At 35.5% G+C, this 18672-nt stretch overlaps 1 non-coding gene across 1 annotated transcript; it reads right to left on the reverse strand.

Annotated features, from left to right (window-relative positions):
• Nucleotides 1-18336: 18336 nt before the first annotated feature.
• LOC124886232 lies at nt 18337-18442 on the reverse strand. The gene has a single exon (XR_007043318.1). It is a non-coding gene; the product is annotated as a small nucleolar RNA R71 (small nucleolar RNA).
• Between the last annotated feature and the right edge of the window lie 230 nt (nt 18443-18672).

The raw sequence follows: 18672 nt of genomic DNA on the forward strand, positions 1-18672 counted from the left end.
TAATTCTTGCAAATTGGATACATAAGTTAGAATTCCGACACAACCTCACAACCCTAATTGTTTGAACATCTTGGTGAGCGTAACTCTAGTTAATTCATTCTCATTGGAATTACATCTACATTCACTCTCAGTAGATGGACTTTTGTGTAACACAAATAAAAAAGAGCACTGTTAATATTTCCAAACCCCTTTTTATTTCAAAGCCTTAGATCAACAGTCTAATAACAATCACAATACTTAGTGAACATGGTATTCCCTGTGGGATTCGACACCCAACCCAGTTGGGTTTCTAAATTAGATAGTGATCACTTACTCTCTCATAAGAACCAAAATAATGGGTACTCAATAGGCATCATCAGCCGACTGAGCTACAATATGATATAAAGATGATATAAAGTAAGATAATATCTCTAAGTTAAAAAACAAAATCAAACCTGAATTATCTTTATCATCACTGTAAAAAATAAATAATCAATAAGAATAATAATATGACATGTCATGTTAATAAATGCCAATATTGTCATATATAATGGGTGATCGATCCTAAAGCATAAAGAGACACTAATGCAATTGCAATCATATAAATATAATGTTTAAAGCACATAAATTCATTCGAGCATAAAGTAAAGGAACTCACCATGGTGTCCCATACCACCGGAGAGTACACCCAAGAGAACACAAGGTAAAGAACTTATCATTGCATCCCACACCACCGTAGAGTGCATTAAAGGATAAAATCATCAAAGTATATAGATATATAATCACCTTCTCACTGTCCATGGTTTAGCATATTTTACATTACGGTCATTTTCAAAGACTCATAACCATCATCATCTATCGCAATTGAAATAAAATATACAAAAGTACTCATAACTATAATCATATCACTATTTGGATATCTATCTAATCAATATAGTCTATCTACTCATTATTGACTAACCAATACTTATTATTAACTTACTAAGTCGCTAGTCATCATAGGATTTCCAATTATTAGCCTAACCGATTCTTTAGATAATTCTTATTCATGGATTAGAAACTAACTATTATTCACTAAATAACCATTATCTACATCTAGTCAACACTCATTACTAGATCATAGGCATAAGTTAACCAAACCATATTTCTAATCATCATACTTGCATTAGCCACAATATACCAAAAAAGTGCATCATTAATCATCATTATAACACTTATTCATCTATATAATACCTCTCACTATCTAGCACTATTAATCTACAAATCCCAATGTAACAACTAACGACATTATACTATGTCATCATTGTCAATATTTATTGCTCATGTCAAACCTATCATCATTATTAGTTGTATACCAACCCTAATTTAGTTACCACATTTCAACTAAACAAGGTTCAAAAATTAGAATTCTAGACTTCAACTATCAAGAAAAATAGGCACTTAGTAGTGATGTGTGAGCTAATGCTAACACATTTGAAGCTTTTAACTAAGAATAATTGCAAAGTCTTAAGAAACTTTGTCGTTTTTGATTGTTTTATGTTTGATTTTGCAATTTAAGCTGATATGATAGAGAACCAACATGAATGGAAGCAAAGAAGTTAAAATCTAAACAAATCTGAAGACAGGTATGGCTGATGATATTTGTGATAAGTCATTATCCCTATGATAAGTTATCAAGTTCTTCGTCATCCCTGTGATAAATAAACAGAGAATTGGCCTAAGTTGAAAGATGTGACGATATTTTATGATAAGTCATCAGGGGTCTGATAAGCTATTAAGAATGTCGTCAATCTAAGGCAGCACAGAAGAACTTAATTAGAGCCTTGACGACATTTTGTGATAGGTCATCAAGGATCTGATAAGTCATTAAGATTATTGTCACCCTTAAGAAGAAAGAGCCAAAACTGAATAAGGAGTTGACGATATTTGTGATAAGTCGTCATCCTCCTGATAGGCTATCATAAATGTCGTCACCTAATCTGAGGGATTTCTAAAATTTTATTATTTTTTTTTCTTTATTTAGGGTGAACTAATTAAATCCTTGTTTAGGGTTTTCTTGGAAGAGGCCAGCACATTGAGCTTTGAGCAATATACTTTGATATTTTCTCTCTCTAATTTCTTTGCTTGGAAAAACAAATTCTTTGAAGAGATTATTATTATTATTTTGGGATTTCCTTCATGATCTAATCTGCGATTCACTAGTTATTATTCTTCTTGTGGTAAGTTTAACTTTCAAAGCATGAATACAACTCGTTGTTTTGATTTTAGCATTATGAGGGGCTAAATTCCATTAACCTAAATTATGGGATCCAGGTAGGGCTTGATAAAGTGCTGAGTGATGAAGATTCAAAAGGCGGTAGGACTTCTTGATAATTCTGAGGTTTTAATTACTATCTGTTAGTTGCAAATAATAAATAAAACCCACTTTGATTTTCTTGAGAAAAAAATCAAATAGAGTGGGAAGTAAATTATCAACAGGAACTTGGAAATACTCCATTTAATAATCAGCGTTGTAACAAGGTTGGTTAACTTGAGGTAAAATTTGGGCTGTGAGTATAAATTCCCTAAGTCTGAGAGGATTAGGTAATTAAATGCTTAAGTAGGTCAAGAGACATTTAGGCATAACTTCGATAAAGATAACTTGTTGTCCTATCTACTGTGAGAATCCTTAACTACTATTAGCATCTGTCAAGTACCAAAACCCCTAGTGAACATAATTCTAGTTTTTCATAAACTCTTGATTATGAACACTTATGTTAAAGTGACCAAAAATTTATTGGCTAATCTCCAAAACCACAATTTTATCTTTTTGTATCATCTGTTTGAATTCAACTTGTAGCTATAGTCTCAAATTAGTTTAATCTCCACTCACATTGTTCCCTATGGATTCAACCCCGACTCCAAAAGTTGGGTAAATATATTGACGACAACCGCATTGTACTAAATTAAAGTGTAAGTTGAGTGTTATCAAAAATATCGTTGCCAAGGAAAAATTTGGCGTATTGAGTTGGTTTGGAATTTTAGTTTACTTGCTTGAATTCAAACTACTAAATATTTGTTTAGTTTATTTTTTTATTTTCTTTTATTTTTTTCTCACACCTTTTTTGAGATGTCAACCTGGATAGATGATTTTTTGAGTGATGACGATTCTTATCATGATTCTTGTTATTATTGTGGAGAACCATATTTTGAGGCTTGCTGTCTAGATTTACTTAGAAATGCAGGGACTAGACCTTCACAATATGATATGGATACTGTCCTACTTACTGTAACTTGGTGTTTGGCTTGTGGTCAAAGTGATTATACTGAAGATATGTGTGTTGTCACGATTCAAGCAAACAAATTAATGAAACGAATTTTAGAGATTCAAGAATAGTTATGGGCAGAGCTAAAGGAGTTACCACTTTCGCCATGTTTACAGTGGCTAAACAAAGAAGAATATGTGGAGGACACTAGCCAATTTGAGGAGAAAACTTAAGAATTGCAACCACTCGATTGTCATCTTGATCTTGAGAGTGACATTGAGAAGGTGAATAAAAGTAAGTGTGTAGTAGATAGTGTAAATTTTGAAGTAGGATTGATTAGGCCTCATTCAAAGCACTTTTCTACATTATATTTAGATGATATCTTGTCTATAGAATCATTTAAAATAGTAGAATAGTGTAAAGATGAGGAACAAGAATCCTATATTCTTGATTTTACATTAGACAAGCAACATAAAAACACACCTCACTTTAAGACCGAGTTGTTTACCATGCATCATCCATTACTCGACTTCTTAATCTTTGTACCACCACCCTATGATCGAGGCAAGCAGATGGACTCTAAATTGGGGTTGAAATTCATATCCTCAAGGTGGAGGAAAAAGTTGAGTCGGGTCGTGCCGCGACACTAAATTAGGTGCTTCTTAGGAAGCAACCCAAGGTATTTTGTTGTTTGTATTCGTATTATGTGATTGACATTAGATCTTCACACCTATGGTGCCATAGGTATGTTTCTAACTCTCTTTTTTTTTGTTTAATGCATTGGGGACATTGCATGATTTTAAGTTGAGGGTGGAGCTACTTGTGGGTGTTGATGTCCTCTTGAGGTTTTTGTTGTCGTGCCTCTTTTCCCGGGAGTTTTGTTCCTAGTAGAGCCGACATGCTTAGGCGTATTATGATTTGTTGTAAAATATTATAGTTGACTAGGAGAAATATAAGTACCTTAGGCAGTTAACATGTTTTTGTGATTTTTGAGCACCTCTCCAATGGACTGAGTATTTAACTATGTGAATTGCATCTGATTATGACCACTGTGCATCTTTGTATGGAATTAGTTTTAGTGATGCAGTAATCATTGCTAAACAGCTGCATAAACTAAATGAGTAGTAGCTTGTGATATACTTGTGTGCCAAGTGCATATGTGATCTTACTTAGTTCTCGTTGTATGTTGAAATCTAGAACTTTCCAGGTTAGTCTTACCTAGGTTGAAGGATAGGGGTCAGTAAAGGATCATAGGCCATTTTGATATTAGATCACTTTAGCCTAAATGACCTTCCCTATATGTATAATATCCCTTGATCCCTTTTTTGAGCCTAATTATCCTATTTTTTTGTATGACACCTGTCACCTTCCCATTTAGATCATAATGAACCTGTTTTAGCCCTGGTTCTTCATGGACACTGGGTACCTTGACTTAGGTAAATGGCCTAAGTTGAGGGTAGCTATCATACGGGTGCATGATATAGAATGAGTATAAAGAAAGGTAGCATAAAAGAAAGGAATAAAAAGCTGGGTGCAGAGTAAAAGAGCAAGAAAAAGAAAAATTATGAAAATGATTAAGTAATTGAGAAAAGACTGCACCCATCCTAAATAAGTTTGATCAAGAATAAAAAAGAGCGAAAAAGGCTAATGAGTGAAACCCCAAAAATCTATTGTAGTGTCAAGGAGGCTTAGTCACTTTAAATACCATCGAGTATCATACCAGCCTCTAACCTACATTACAAGCCTAAGAGAAGTCCTATAGTGATCCTAACTGACCTATCTAAAGTTCTGGGTAATGAATACAAGGGCAAGCCTATGATACTTGGCATACACTGATTGGAACTTCGTTCTGAGAGTGAGTATTTTGATTGTCCCAATGGTTACATATATAATTCTTGATATGAGAGGAGAGGGATTTATTTGCTGTGATGGCACACTGGTTACATTGCTAGTTACTACTTGTTAGGGTAGTATAATACTGGTCTATGCATGGTTTTTATAACTGAATTGATGCAGTATCTTGAGTCCTGTGTGTTGCATTGGTGTTCTGCATTGTTCTTGAATTGAGTGACCATGGATATAGTGAAAGCGTTTTGAGATGATATAGATGATTAACTGCCAAATGCGCATGGCATTCTCTTAGTTGTGCTGAGTTGCTTGAGGACAAGCAATTGTTTTAAGTTAAGGGTGTTGATGTGTGAGCTAATACTAACACATTTGAGGCTTTTAACTAAGAATAATTACAAAGTCTTAAGCAACTTTTGTCGTTTTTGATTGTTTTATGTTTGATTTTGCAGTTTAAGCTGGTATGATAGAGAACCAACAAGAATGGAAGCAAAGAAGTTGAAATATGAAGACAGGTATGGCTGACAATATTTGTGATAAGTCATCAGCCTCCTGATAGGCTATCACAAATGTTGTCACCTAATCAGAGGGATTCCTGAAATTTTATTATTTTGTTTCCTTATTTTGGGTGAACTATTTAAAGCCTTGTTTAGGGTTTTCTTGGAAAAGGCCCGCACATTGAGTATTGAGCAATATACTTTGGTATTTTCTCTTTTTAATTGCTTGGCTTGAAAAAGCAAATACTTTGAAGAGATTATTATCATTATTTTGGGATTTCCTTTTGGATATAATCTGAGATTCACTAGTTATTATTCTTCTTGTGGTAAGTTTAACTTTCAAAGCATGAATACAACTCGTTGTTTCGATTTTAGCATTATGAGTGACTAAATTCTATTAACCTGAATTATAGGATCTAGGGTTAGGGCTTGATAAAGTGTTGAGTGATCTGGATTTGAAAGGTGGTAGGACTTCTTGATAATTCTGAGGTTTTAATTAACGTATGTTGGTTGCAAACAATAGATAAAACCCACTTTGATTTGCTTGAGAAAGAAATCAAATATAGTGGGAAGTGTATTATCGACGGGGACTTGAAAATACTCCGTTTAATAATCAACATTGTAACAAGGTTAGATAACCTGAGGTAAAATCTAGGCTGTGAATATAAATTCCCTAAGTCCGTGAGGATTAGGTAATTAAATGCTTAAGTAGGTTATGAGAAATTTAGGTATAACTTCGATAAAGATAACTTGTTGTCCTATCTACTGTGAGAATCTTGAACTACTATTAGCATCTGTCAAGTACCAAAACCCCTATTGAACATAATTTTGGTTTTTCATAAACTCTTGATTACAAACACTTAAGTTAAAGTGACCGACAATTTATTGGCTAATCTCCAAAACCCCCTTTTTATCTATTCGTATCATCTGTTTGAATTCAACTTGTAGCTATAGTTTCAAATTAGTTTAATCGCCACTCAAATTGTTCCCTGTGGATTTGAACCCAACTCCAAATGTTGGGTAAATATATTGACGACGATGACCGACTTGCAATTAATTAAAGTGTAACTTGAGCGTTATCAAATAGTTAACTAGTTACCACATAACTCACTTTAATAAGAATATACCTTAATTAATCCATTTATCCAATGCTATCTAAACTCACTAGGTGAATCCTTAAATATCACACAATATCCCATTTACCAACTTGTCCTAATACATTATTCGGTATATATTATTCTCACTTACTATTTAGCATTAACATGAGCTACGCTGCGTAGCAAGTGATTAGCATTAAAGAATTATACCCAACAATACGAAAGGTAACATCACACCTTCAAGCACAAATGAATGGAATCATATGCAAGCAATTCACATAAAACCATATATATATTTACCATACATAACATCCATATGACTTTCAGACTTGTCGGACACCATAATATTATCAATATATCCTCCGAATATACCGGGAATCATCATCTCATCAACATATATCCTCTAGACATACCGGACATCATCATATCATCAATATATCCTCCGAACTTACCAGGCTTCATCATAACATGAATATATCCTATGGACATACTGGGATTCTTCATATCATCAATATTCCTTCGAACTTACCAGGCATCATCACAACATGAATATATCCTTCGAACTTAATGGGCATCATCATAACTTCAATATATCCTCCGGACACACCGAGTATCATCATATCATCAATATATCCTCCAAACCTACTTGGAATCATCATAACATCAATATTCATCATGACATCAATATGTATATATATAGCTAAATTAACAACAAATACAAGCCCCATAAAGGATTGAGTAAAGAAAAAGTAAGGAAATACATATCATCGAACCTTATCATTCATTATCAACACATTATGTTAATAGGTCCATGAACAAGTATATCCATATGGTACGAACACTCACTATTTAACGGGGCTTAAAATAATTATTAATATTTTCAAGTAATAAGCCTTAATTACATCTTCTAGAACCCCTTAGCATGATTCACATTATTAGCACAAAAGGGTTTTTAACACAAACATTAGTTTAGTCACCATGTTTGAACATAATATAAGTAATATCATAATCCAAGTCTCACATGGTAATTTATTCAATGAGTTAAGTAATGACGTAGTCATAGGTTAAATCTATGAAAAAATTCATTGCTATCCAAGCATCATCAATAATCTAGTAACCAATCATTCATACCATTCCAAAACAAACATCATGAATAAACCATTTACCGGGGTTAGCCATCATATTAACAAAGGCATATTCTAAGGGTTTAACAAGTATATAGGTCCCCAATGAAATTGCATAGTTCAAGCTTAAGGCGGGTCAAGTTCCGCTCCTAATATCTAGAATAATCTCTTTAAGTAACTTCTACCCGGAACTAGACTAAGTTATCTAAATCATGTGTTAGATGTTTGTCCATCCACACTAGTCCTACGGTACAATTCTTCCTCAAGTATTACGATTAATTCATCTAAAGCATCTAAGGCCAATTTTCCAACTATGCATATCGAAGATCAACTTACTCTTATGATGAGTGAACATGGTCAGTCCCGTCTAACATGAACAACTAGAGCATTCTTGTGCTATTCATGACATAACAAGTCCAACTAGACAAGGTTCTAGACTATAAGTCAAGTATCACACTATATATATTATTACGAGAATTTATATACCCATATTGCACCATTGTGCTTTAGGTCCAATACTACACCAAAAACCCCTAAGTGGGTCCCACTTATGGAAAATGAATTTCTAAGACCAACCTATTGTTCAAATACCATTAGGTGGTCATAACCCTCAAAAATCAAGTAAATATTAAGCTTGTTTGGGCTAAAATTATGCCCTCAAGCTAATTGGGGTTCTAGGTCAAATAATCAAGAATTCAACACTATAATTGAAGGATTCATACCTTAGATTCAATGTTAATCTCGATTATGCAAGTTATTAAAGTTCCCAATCAACACCCCAAGACTTGATTTATGGACTACACACTTTATTGGGTTTATGGGACTTAAGACAATGGAGAAATGGCCAATTCTCGGCCAAAAGAGCTTTTAAATACCCATTCCCAGGTTCTCTATCTGCGCGATCACAAACACATAGGTCGTAATCGTGGCATCATTATAGTGATACATTCTATATGATCACGATACTCTCTGGTGTACTAGATGACAGCTGAAACTTAGAATTTATTTCAAGCTTTGGCCAATGCCTCGGGATTCATCTAAAGTCCAATATGAACAAACAAAATATGCAACCATGCTGATTTTGACATTCTAGACATGCTGGCGAAGATGGAATTTCCTTCTAAGGTTATTTTGACCAATTATGGGGCCCATACTTGAATTTCCAATTTATCCACTATGTGACCAATCGGTTTAAATGAGTTTGGGTGCAGTGAGACCCAAACCAAAGATCTTCCCAACCTAAAATTGATATTCTAGAGCTATTGGCGCCGTCAGAATTAACATCCTATATTGTTTTACTGGGATTTTTACTCGGTGGACATTTAGAACCAGCAAAGACTTCTAAATGGAGAAATGGTTCTTAAAACCAAATGGGTTGCCTGGTAACCAAACTATCAATTCCAGCAAATCATAAATAACTAGGGAAGCTATGGAAAATATCTAATAACAAAAATAAGCAAACTCGCAAGAAATAACTTAAGGGGTCATTACAACATCTCCTACTAAGGAACTTTTGCCCTCTAAAGTTAAAAATGGAGAAAATACCTAATGTCTCAAAAAGGTGAGGGTACTGGGCCCGCATCTCACTCTTGATCTCCTAAGTGGCCTCCTCTACTGGGCGGTGCTTTCACTATACCTTAACTATAGGAATCTATGTAGTACGCAACTGTCTCCCATAACTTCCCAAAATAAGCACAAGATCCTTCTCGTAGGTTAACTGCTTATCAAACTGGACTGAATCCCAAGTAAGAACATGAAACGAATCAGGAATATACTTCTGTAACATAGAGACATGGAAAATAAGATGAACAATAGCAAAATCTAGAGGCAAGGCTAACTCATAGGCCACCTCGCCAACTACTTGGTGACTCTCAAAAGGACAAATATATCAAGGGATGGGCTTACCGTTCCTTCCAAACATTATCACACCCCTCATGGGCAAAACACAAAGGAACTCATGGTCACCAACTCTTACTCCCAAGGCACGGAGCCTACAGTCAGCATAGGCTTCTGCCTACTCTGGGTTGCTTTCAACCTACCCTGAATTAAGTTGCTTTCAACCTACCCTGAATTAACCTGACTCTATCCAATGAGTGTTGAGGCAAATCTGTACCACGAGCTCTCACCTTAGAAGTCTTAAACCATGCTATTGGAGAATGATATCTCCTATCATACAAAGCTTTATAAGGCGCCATCTTAATACTTTAATGATAGTTTTTGTTGTAAGCAAACTCTGTCAATGCTAAGTGTTGATCCCACCGTACTCCGAAATCTATAACATAGGCTCAGCGCATATCCCCGAGCACCTAAATAGTCTGCTTAGACTGACCATCTTTCTGCGAATGAAAAGTTGTATTAAAATCTACTCAAGTACTCAAATCCTCCTAGAATGTTCTCCAAAATTGTCAAGTAAATAAAGAACCATGGATTGATAAATAGAAATGGGCACCCCTTGCAAACGAACTATCTCCCGAACATAAATTTAGGCTAATCTCTCAACACTGAAGGTCATTTGAACAGGAATAAAAGGTGTCGACTTGGTCAAACGATCCACAACAACCTAAATACCATCAAGGCCAAGGAAAGTATGAGGCAAACCACCAATGATGTCCATAGTAATCCATTCCCATTTCCACTCGGGAATGGGCAACCTCTAAGTCAATCCTTCTGCATTCTAATTCTTGACCTTCACCTACTGACAACATAGGCAACAAGCCTTAAATTTTGCCATATCTCTCTTTATAACGTTCCACCAATAATATAGCCTCAAATCTCAATACATCTTAGTAGTACTGGGATGAATAGAATATCTAGATCTGTGAACCTCATAAAGAATCGATTGAATCAATTTATCATGCTAGGGAATATAAATAGGACCTAGAAATCTCAAAATACCCTTAAAATCAATAGTGTGCTTCTCAGACTCACCGATCACCACCTGGTCACAGAGGAAATGCAGCTTGTTATCCTTATACTGACGATCAAAAATCTGCTTAAATAGGGAGGACCTCACCTCTACACAAACAAAAATCCACGTAGGATTCCAAATAGCCAAGAGAACCATCAAATTGGCTAAGGAATAAATTTCCCATGCCATAGGCCTCTGAGAAATTGATATGCATACCAAGCTACCCATACTAACTGCCTTGTGACTTAAGGCATTTGCTACCATATTTTCCTTACTTGGATGATACTAAATGGAAATATCGTAGTTCTTTAGCAACTCCATCTCTCTACATTAGTGAACATTAAGCTTTTACTGGGTCATAAGGTGATGAAGGTTGCGATGATCAGTGAAAATCTCAAAATGAACTCCATACAAATAATGCCTCCAAATCTTGAGCGTGAAAACTACCGCCACCAACTCCAAATCATGAGTATGGTAGTTACGCTCATGCACTTTAAGCTGTCTAAAAGCACAAGCAATGACATAACCCTGTTACATCAAAACACAACAAAGACCAACACTCGACGCTTCATGAAACATGGTGAATCCCTCACCCTTAATAGGAAGAGCTAACATGGAGATGAAGTAAGACAATTTTTGAACTTTCCAAAGCTCAACTCACACTCCCCGAACCATCATAAAGGAACTTTTTTTTAAGTCAATTTAGTCAAAGGGGATGAAATAGTAGAAAAGCTCTCAACAAAGCACCTATAATAATTGGCCAAACCAATGAATTGTAAACCTCAGTCAGAGATATAGGCCTAGCCCAAACATGAATCATTGTAATCTTAGCCAATTCCACTAGGATAACGAATCTATATACCACATGTCCAAGGAATGAAATGACTCAAACCAAAACTCACACTTAGAGAACATGGCAAAAAGCACATGATCTTACAAGGTCTAGAGCACTATGCCTAGATGTTGTGCATGCTACTCACTACTCCTTAAATACACAAGAATGTCATCAATGAACAGAATAATGAAGGAGTCTAGGTAGAGTCTGAACACACGGTTCATCAAATCCATGAACGTGGCTTGGGCATTAATCAGCCCAAAAGATATCACCAAAAACTCATAGTGAACATAACGGGTCCTAAAAGCTATCTTTGGGATATCCTCAGCCCGAATCCCTAGCTGATGATAACCAGACCTCAAATTAGTCTTATAAAACACAACAGCACCCTAAAGATGGTCGAATAAATCATCAATTCAAGGCATATAATAATAGTTCTTCATCGTCACCTTATCAACCTGCCTATAATCAATACAAATACACATAGAGCCATATTTTTTCTTTATAAACAATGAAGGAACTCCCTACAGGGATACACTCAGTCTGATAAATTCTTACCAAGAAAATCCTGAAGCTGAGAATTCAACTCCTTAAGCTCAGCAGGAGCCATACGGTATGGTGCCATAGAAATAGGCCTAATGTCACGCTCAAGGTCAATACCAAACTCGATATCACAGTCAGGGGGGATACCAGATAGGTCGGTAGGGAACATATCAAGAAACTCACATACAATAGGAACAGAGTCAAGCAACGGACTCTCTACGCTAGTATCACATATATAAGTGAGATAAGTCTTGTAATCCTAGATATAAGTCTCCTAGCACAAACATAAGAAATAATCCCTATCTGCTCGCAACTAACCATTCTCTGCCACATGATTGGGGTATCTCCAAGCATGGCTAAGGTAATGGTCATTACAAAATAACTCATGATCGCAATGATAGTGGGATAACTAGTCTATGCCCAGAATTACATCGAAATCCAGCATATCAAGAATAATAAAATTAGCATGAGTATCAACATCACTAACTTTCATAACACATAATCTAAATACTCAATCCACTAAAAAAGAATCAACCACAAGAGTAGATATACACAATGGCACAGAAAATAAGTCACTAGTCAAGTCCAACCATGATGCATAGTAGTTAGAAATATATAAGAATAAGTGTATTCAGGATCAAATAAAACAAGAGCCGGATTGCGGTACACCAAAATCATACTTGTAACTGCACCATCCAAAGTATTATCCTCGAGTCTAGTAGGTACTATATATAATTGACTATGCTCGCCACCTGGTTGGGGACCTGATCGACCTTCTGTCTTGCTTTCTTGAGTTCTACTTTGAGCACCCTAATAAACAACCCTGTGACCTCGCAAACCACCTCTACCTGAGAGATAAACTGTCGTAATAGGAGTAGCACCCTAGGCTAAAACAACCATCACCCCTCAACTGGGGAAATCTTGTAAAAAGTGACCAAGAAGCCCACAAGTAAAACATAAGTCACGAGCTAAACGAAAACTCATAGATTCGGATGAACCTGAATAACCATCACATCTAGCATAGCCTGCAAATAAACCTCTCAAAGAATAATCACCTCTCTTATTAGGGCAAACACTATTACCAAACTAATCTCCATTGGTAGTCTGAAGAGATAGTTAAACTGGTAGACTAGTCTAACTCTAAGGCTGAAAAGATGGATGTGAAGATACCCAATATGAGAACTACCATGTCTAAATCGAGAAATACTATAACTCCCGATAAATATACCCTATTACTTGGTCCTCTTATCACAACCCTCATAATGCATGTGCTCTATCACTCTAGCATGATCTAAAACCTTAGCAAAGGTCCTACCATTAGTAACTAGACTCTAAGCAGCCATCTGAATAGGTATTCTCAGTCCTCTCACAAAGCATCAAACTCTCTCATACTCAGTATCCAAAATAGAAGTTACATGCTTGTTCAACTCATACTCAGCGACTATCATAGAACCTTGCTCTAATTTAGTAAACTGATGCCTTAGTCAATACCTAAGGCTGCATGGCATATACTTCTCTAAGAACATCATATAGAACTAAGTCCATGATAGGGGAGAATATTCAATTGGCCTAGAACTCATAAAATCTATCCACCAGTGTCCAGCATACAAATCCAACTGAAATATGGTGTAATCCATACCATGAGTCTTAATAAGGCCTAATCCATGGAGCCCATCCCTACAAATAGTAATGAACTCAAATATATCCTCTATAGGAGCACCAGAAAACCTAGATGGAGCCAATCTTAAAAATCCACCAAGCATCTTCTTCTATTTAGCAAACATAGTAGGCTGGATCACAACTGGATAAGCGGCCATCGGTTGAACAACTACCAGCATAGGAGAAAACTCTACTCCAGGAGTTGCAGCTAAAGGTTGCCCTCCTGTTGCAGTAGTATATGCACCAACAACAAAACCCAATAGCTGAACAAAGGAGTCTCTGATAAACAAAAGGGAATAAAATCTAGTGAAGCCTGGGCTAGTCCCAATCTTACCGCTGGATGTGGATGAGGAATCTCTGGGTCGGGTGCAAGAATGGGGTTTAGGGAAAGTGATCCATCCTATTACCTAACTGGGGACATATCACAAGGTTGTCCTTAAACAAGAATAGGATCCCTGGACTCAGTCTCAAGATCCTCATCACACATAGTTATAGCGCGTACCATGGCAACTACAAGCGTAAAGTCAAGAAAAAATCCTACAAAGAAACTCAGACTCTTAGCACGATATGAGTGAAAGAAGTAAAGGACTGCTAAAAATGCCCCATAGCCTCCCAAAGATAGGACAGACGTAAATGTTCCAATCCGCAGGACTCTATTAGACACTTACAATTGTACCAATAATATTGGTGAGACATAGGCTCTTATACCAATTTTTCACGACCCAATTCATGAGTCATGATGGAAACTACTAATATCCACTAGTAGGCAAGCAAACATTGTAACTTAGAGCTAAAGTAATAGGTTACTTCAGAAGAAATTCCCAACTATGACTAACTAATATAATACAATTAATAATAAATAGAGTTCCATTAAAAGAAGACAATTAAAGTACGAATACCAAGACCATGACCTGGTAATATCAGTACAAGAGCATCTAAGTATGATAATAGAAATACAACCCAAGATCCTAGAACAGTCAACAATTTTGCGTCAAATATAAAAGAGTGAACACGGGTAGAGGGAAATGGGCCACTCGAAACTCTAAGAGATCACCCTTCTTCTAAAAGATCAATACTATATTAACTCAAGCTAATAATGGCAACTAGTAATCGAGTCTTCCCCAAAAAGGTACAGAAGTATAGTATCAGTACCAAAACAACAGGTACTCAGTAGGCATCATTGGTCGACTAAGCTAAATTATGATATAAAGATATAAAGCAAGATAATATCCTTAAGTTAAAGTACAGAATCAAACTTGAATCATCTTTATCATAACTATACAAAATAAATAATCAACGAGAATAATAATACATCTCATGTCAATACATGCCAATACTGTCATATATAATAGGTAATCGATTCAATAGCATAAAGTAACACTCATACAATTACAATTGCATAAATATTAAGTTCAAAGCACATACATCGATTAGAGTATAAAGTAAACAAACTCACCATAGTATCCCATACCACCGGAGAGTACACCCAAGAGAACACAAAGTAAAGAACTCATCACAACATCCTATACCAGCATAAAGTTTATTAATGGATCAAATCACCAAATTATATAGACATATAATCACCTCTGCACTATCCATTATTCACCATATTTCGTATCACGATCATTTACCGAGGTTCACAACCATCATCAACTACCGCAATATAAATAACATATACAAAAGTCTCATAACCATAATCATGTTACTATTTGGATATCTATCTCATCAATATACTCTATCTACTCATTATTGACTAACCAACACTTATTATTAACTTACTAAGTCGCTAGTCATCATAGGAGCTCCAATTATTAGCCTAACCAATTCTATAGATAATCCTTATTCATGGATTAGCAACTAACTATTTTTCAAAAAATAGACATTATCCATATCTAGTGAAGATTCATTACTAGACCAAAGACATCGGCTAACTAAATCAATTTCTAATCATCATACTAGTATTAGCAATAATCTAGCCAAAAGAAAGGGGTTATTAATCATCATTTTAACACTTACTCATCTATTAATTAATACCTCTTACTATATAGCACCATTAATATACTAAGCCCCATGTAACAACTAACGACATTATATTATGTCATCAATGTCACTATTTATCCCTCATGTCAAACCTATCATCATTATTAGCTATGTAATGACCCTAATTACTAGTTACCATATTTCATCTAAACAAGATTCAATAACTAGAATTCTAGACTTTAACCATCAAGAAAAATAGTCACTTAGTAGTCAACTAGTCACCACAAAACTCCCTTTAATAAGCAATATACCTTAATTAATCCATTTATCCAATGCTATCTAAACTCACTTGGTGAATCCTAAAATGCCACACAATATCCCATTTACCATATTGTCCTAGTACATTATTTGGCATATATTTTTCTTACTCACTATTTAGCTTTTACATGAGCTACATCATTTAGCAAGTGATTAGCATTAAAGAACTATACCCAACAATACTAAAGGTAACAACACACCTTCAAGCATGCACGAATGGAATCATATGAAATCGATTCACATATAACCATATATATACTTACCTTACATAACTTCAATATGACTTTTGAACTCACCGAGTGATGAGTAGTGAATTTACCACTTATTTGCACTCAATCTTCATGCACACTACTATGATTTGAACGTATGAATGAGACAAATTTGTGATTAGATGAACTAATTTCCATATTTTGATGGCATATAGGTTATGATAAGGAAATAAATGGATTTGAGCTGAAAAGGATCATAAACGATAAAGAAAGTACTGCTAGAAGACCTGAAGCAAAAATCAATCTCAGTTACTACGACCGTAGTCTGAGGGAGACAATCGTTGTTGATCAAGTCAAGTCAAGGGACCATAATCATGATGATCATATTACGAATGTAGTAGCTATAATCGTAAACACACTACTATGATTGCGGCTTAGCGGGATTATGCCCAAGGGCAATTCTATCATTTTACTCAACCGACCCAAATCCCTTAAATTGCAAAAATCCTTTCCCATTTGATATCTTACAGTTTGAACAGTTGTATTTTGGCAATCTTGTAACCTTACTAATTTGGGAACTTTTTGTATTTGAATTTTTAGTTGAATTTGGTGAAATTGAGATGCAATTAGGAAAATCATCTTACTTTCCATTTTCATGGATGTGTCGAATGATCATTGTGGTATATTCTTCCTCTTTACTTTATGAGTAGAAAATTTACTTGTCTTGGGATTATGTTGAACTAAGGTGAAATTATATGTGGGTTGTGATGTATTTATGTAGATTCTAGTTTGTTAATGATGGATTTCACTATTGCTTGGTTTAATTAGATGGGAATTATGGGTGAAAGCCCCAAATACCCAAAATTGATTTTTAGGTGAAAACTTAAATTCTTTAAAACTCACATCATCCTTGAAAGAGAGGTGTGGATGAACTTTTTGAACCCATATCATACTTGAAAGAGGGATATGGGTCAAAAAGCAATAGTGGACTATTAATGGATGTAGTTTGTTATCTCTTTACATCTTAGAAATATGGGTCAATAGAGAGTTAGCTATGCCTCGGGCATTTTCCTAGAACTAGGGGTGTCCAATTGAGGTATTAGGTGGTTCTAATTGACACACTCTTAGGAACTCAAAAGGTTCAAGGGTGATATTCATGAGGCTTTTTTGACAATCTAGCCTCAAGGATCTTTTACCTAGCCTACCATATCATTAATAACTAGAATTTGCACCAAATCTTCATGCACCCATTCATAACTTACCCTTAGGTAAAGATAATCCCAAGATCATTCTGATATTGAATTTTAAAGCAAGTGTTGCCTTAATTTGTTGACTTGAGTTGAAATTGATTAACCCTTGTTCCAAACTAATTCCCCTAATTTGAAATCATGTATTTTACTCAATTTGCATTACAACTATCTCTTTAGTAATTATTAACACCCCTAGGACTAGCAATATAATTTCTCTCCTCATGGATTCAACCTCAATATAATTTGAGCTATTTACAACAATCGTCCACTACCAACTTGAATTGTATAAGTGAGTGTTACCAAAAGGCACCATTATCAGGGAGTGAAATTTAGCTTTCACTTATGTGGTGTTGATTTTTACATAGGGTATACCCGTAGTGGTATTTATTTATTATGGTTGTTTTTCTTTCCTTTTAGGTGATTCCTATAATTTTCATAGAATTATGAGTGACAATGCAAGTATTTTTGAGTCTTTTGATGGTCCTCTTGATGACAAGGAATAACTCCATGATGTTGGGCGAACAAGTGCCATTCCTATCCCACCTACTTATGGGAATGGAGTCTTTCACTTCATGAGTGTCATATTTCATATGCTACAAATGAAGGGACTTTTTGGGGACAAGCCCATGAGGATCCCAATTTGCATTTGAAGAACTCGGTAGAAGTGTGTTCACCCTTTGATATTGCACACATAACCTAAGTGTCCATCCGGTTGTGCATCTTACTATTTTCTCTAATGGGAGAGGTGGTATTGTGGCTTTTATCTCTTCTAGTCAAATCAAATACTTCATGGGATGAGCTCACCATTTCCATCCTTGATCGATACTTTCCACCATCAAAGTTGCTACAATTGCGTGATGAAATCACTAACTTCTGATAATTGAATGGAGAACCCTTGTATGAGGTATGGGAAAGATTCAATGGAAAACTTATGCAATGTCCCAACCACAAGGTCCCAAACAATATGCTTCTCCAAATAATCTATCAGGCTCTTGATCCGCTTAATAAAGTTGCGGTAGATAATACGCGGAGAGAGAGGGGCTATCTTGTGAAGTTGACTTGTAATGAAGCTACAAACATGCTTGGGAAAGTTACCAAGAAAAATTTAGGCTGGAACACCCGTGAGGCCGAGGTACCAAAAGGATCCCCTACGACCTCCTTTGTTGATAAAGAGAAAAAAAAG

Source organism: Capsicum annuum, chromosome 7, assembly GCF_002878395.1.
Source record: "Capsicum annuum cultivar UCD-10X-F1 chromosome 7, UCD10Xv1.1, whole genome shotgun sequence".
Classification (NCBI taxonomy): domain Eukaryota; kingdom Viridiplantae; phylum Streptophyta; class Magnoliopsida; order Solanales; family Solanaceae; genus Capsicum; species Capsicum annuum.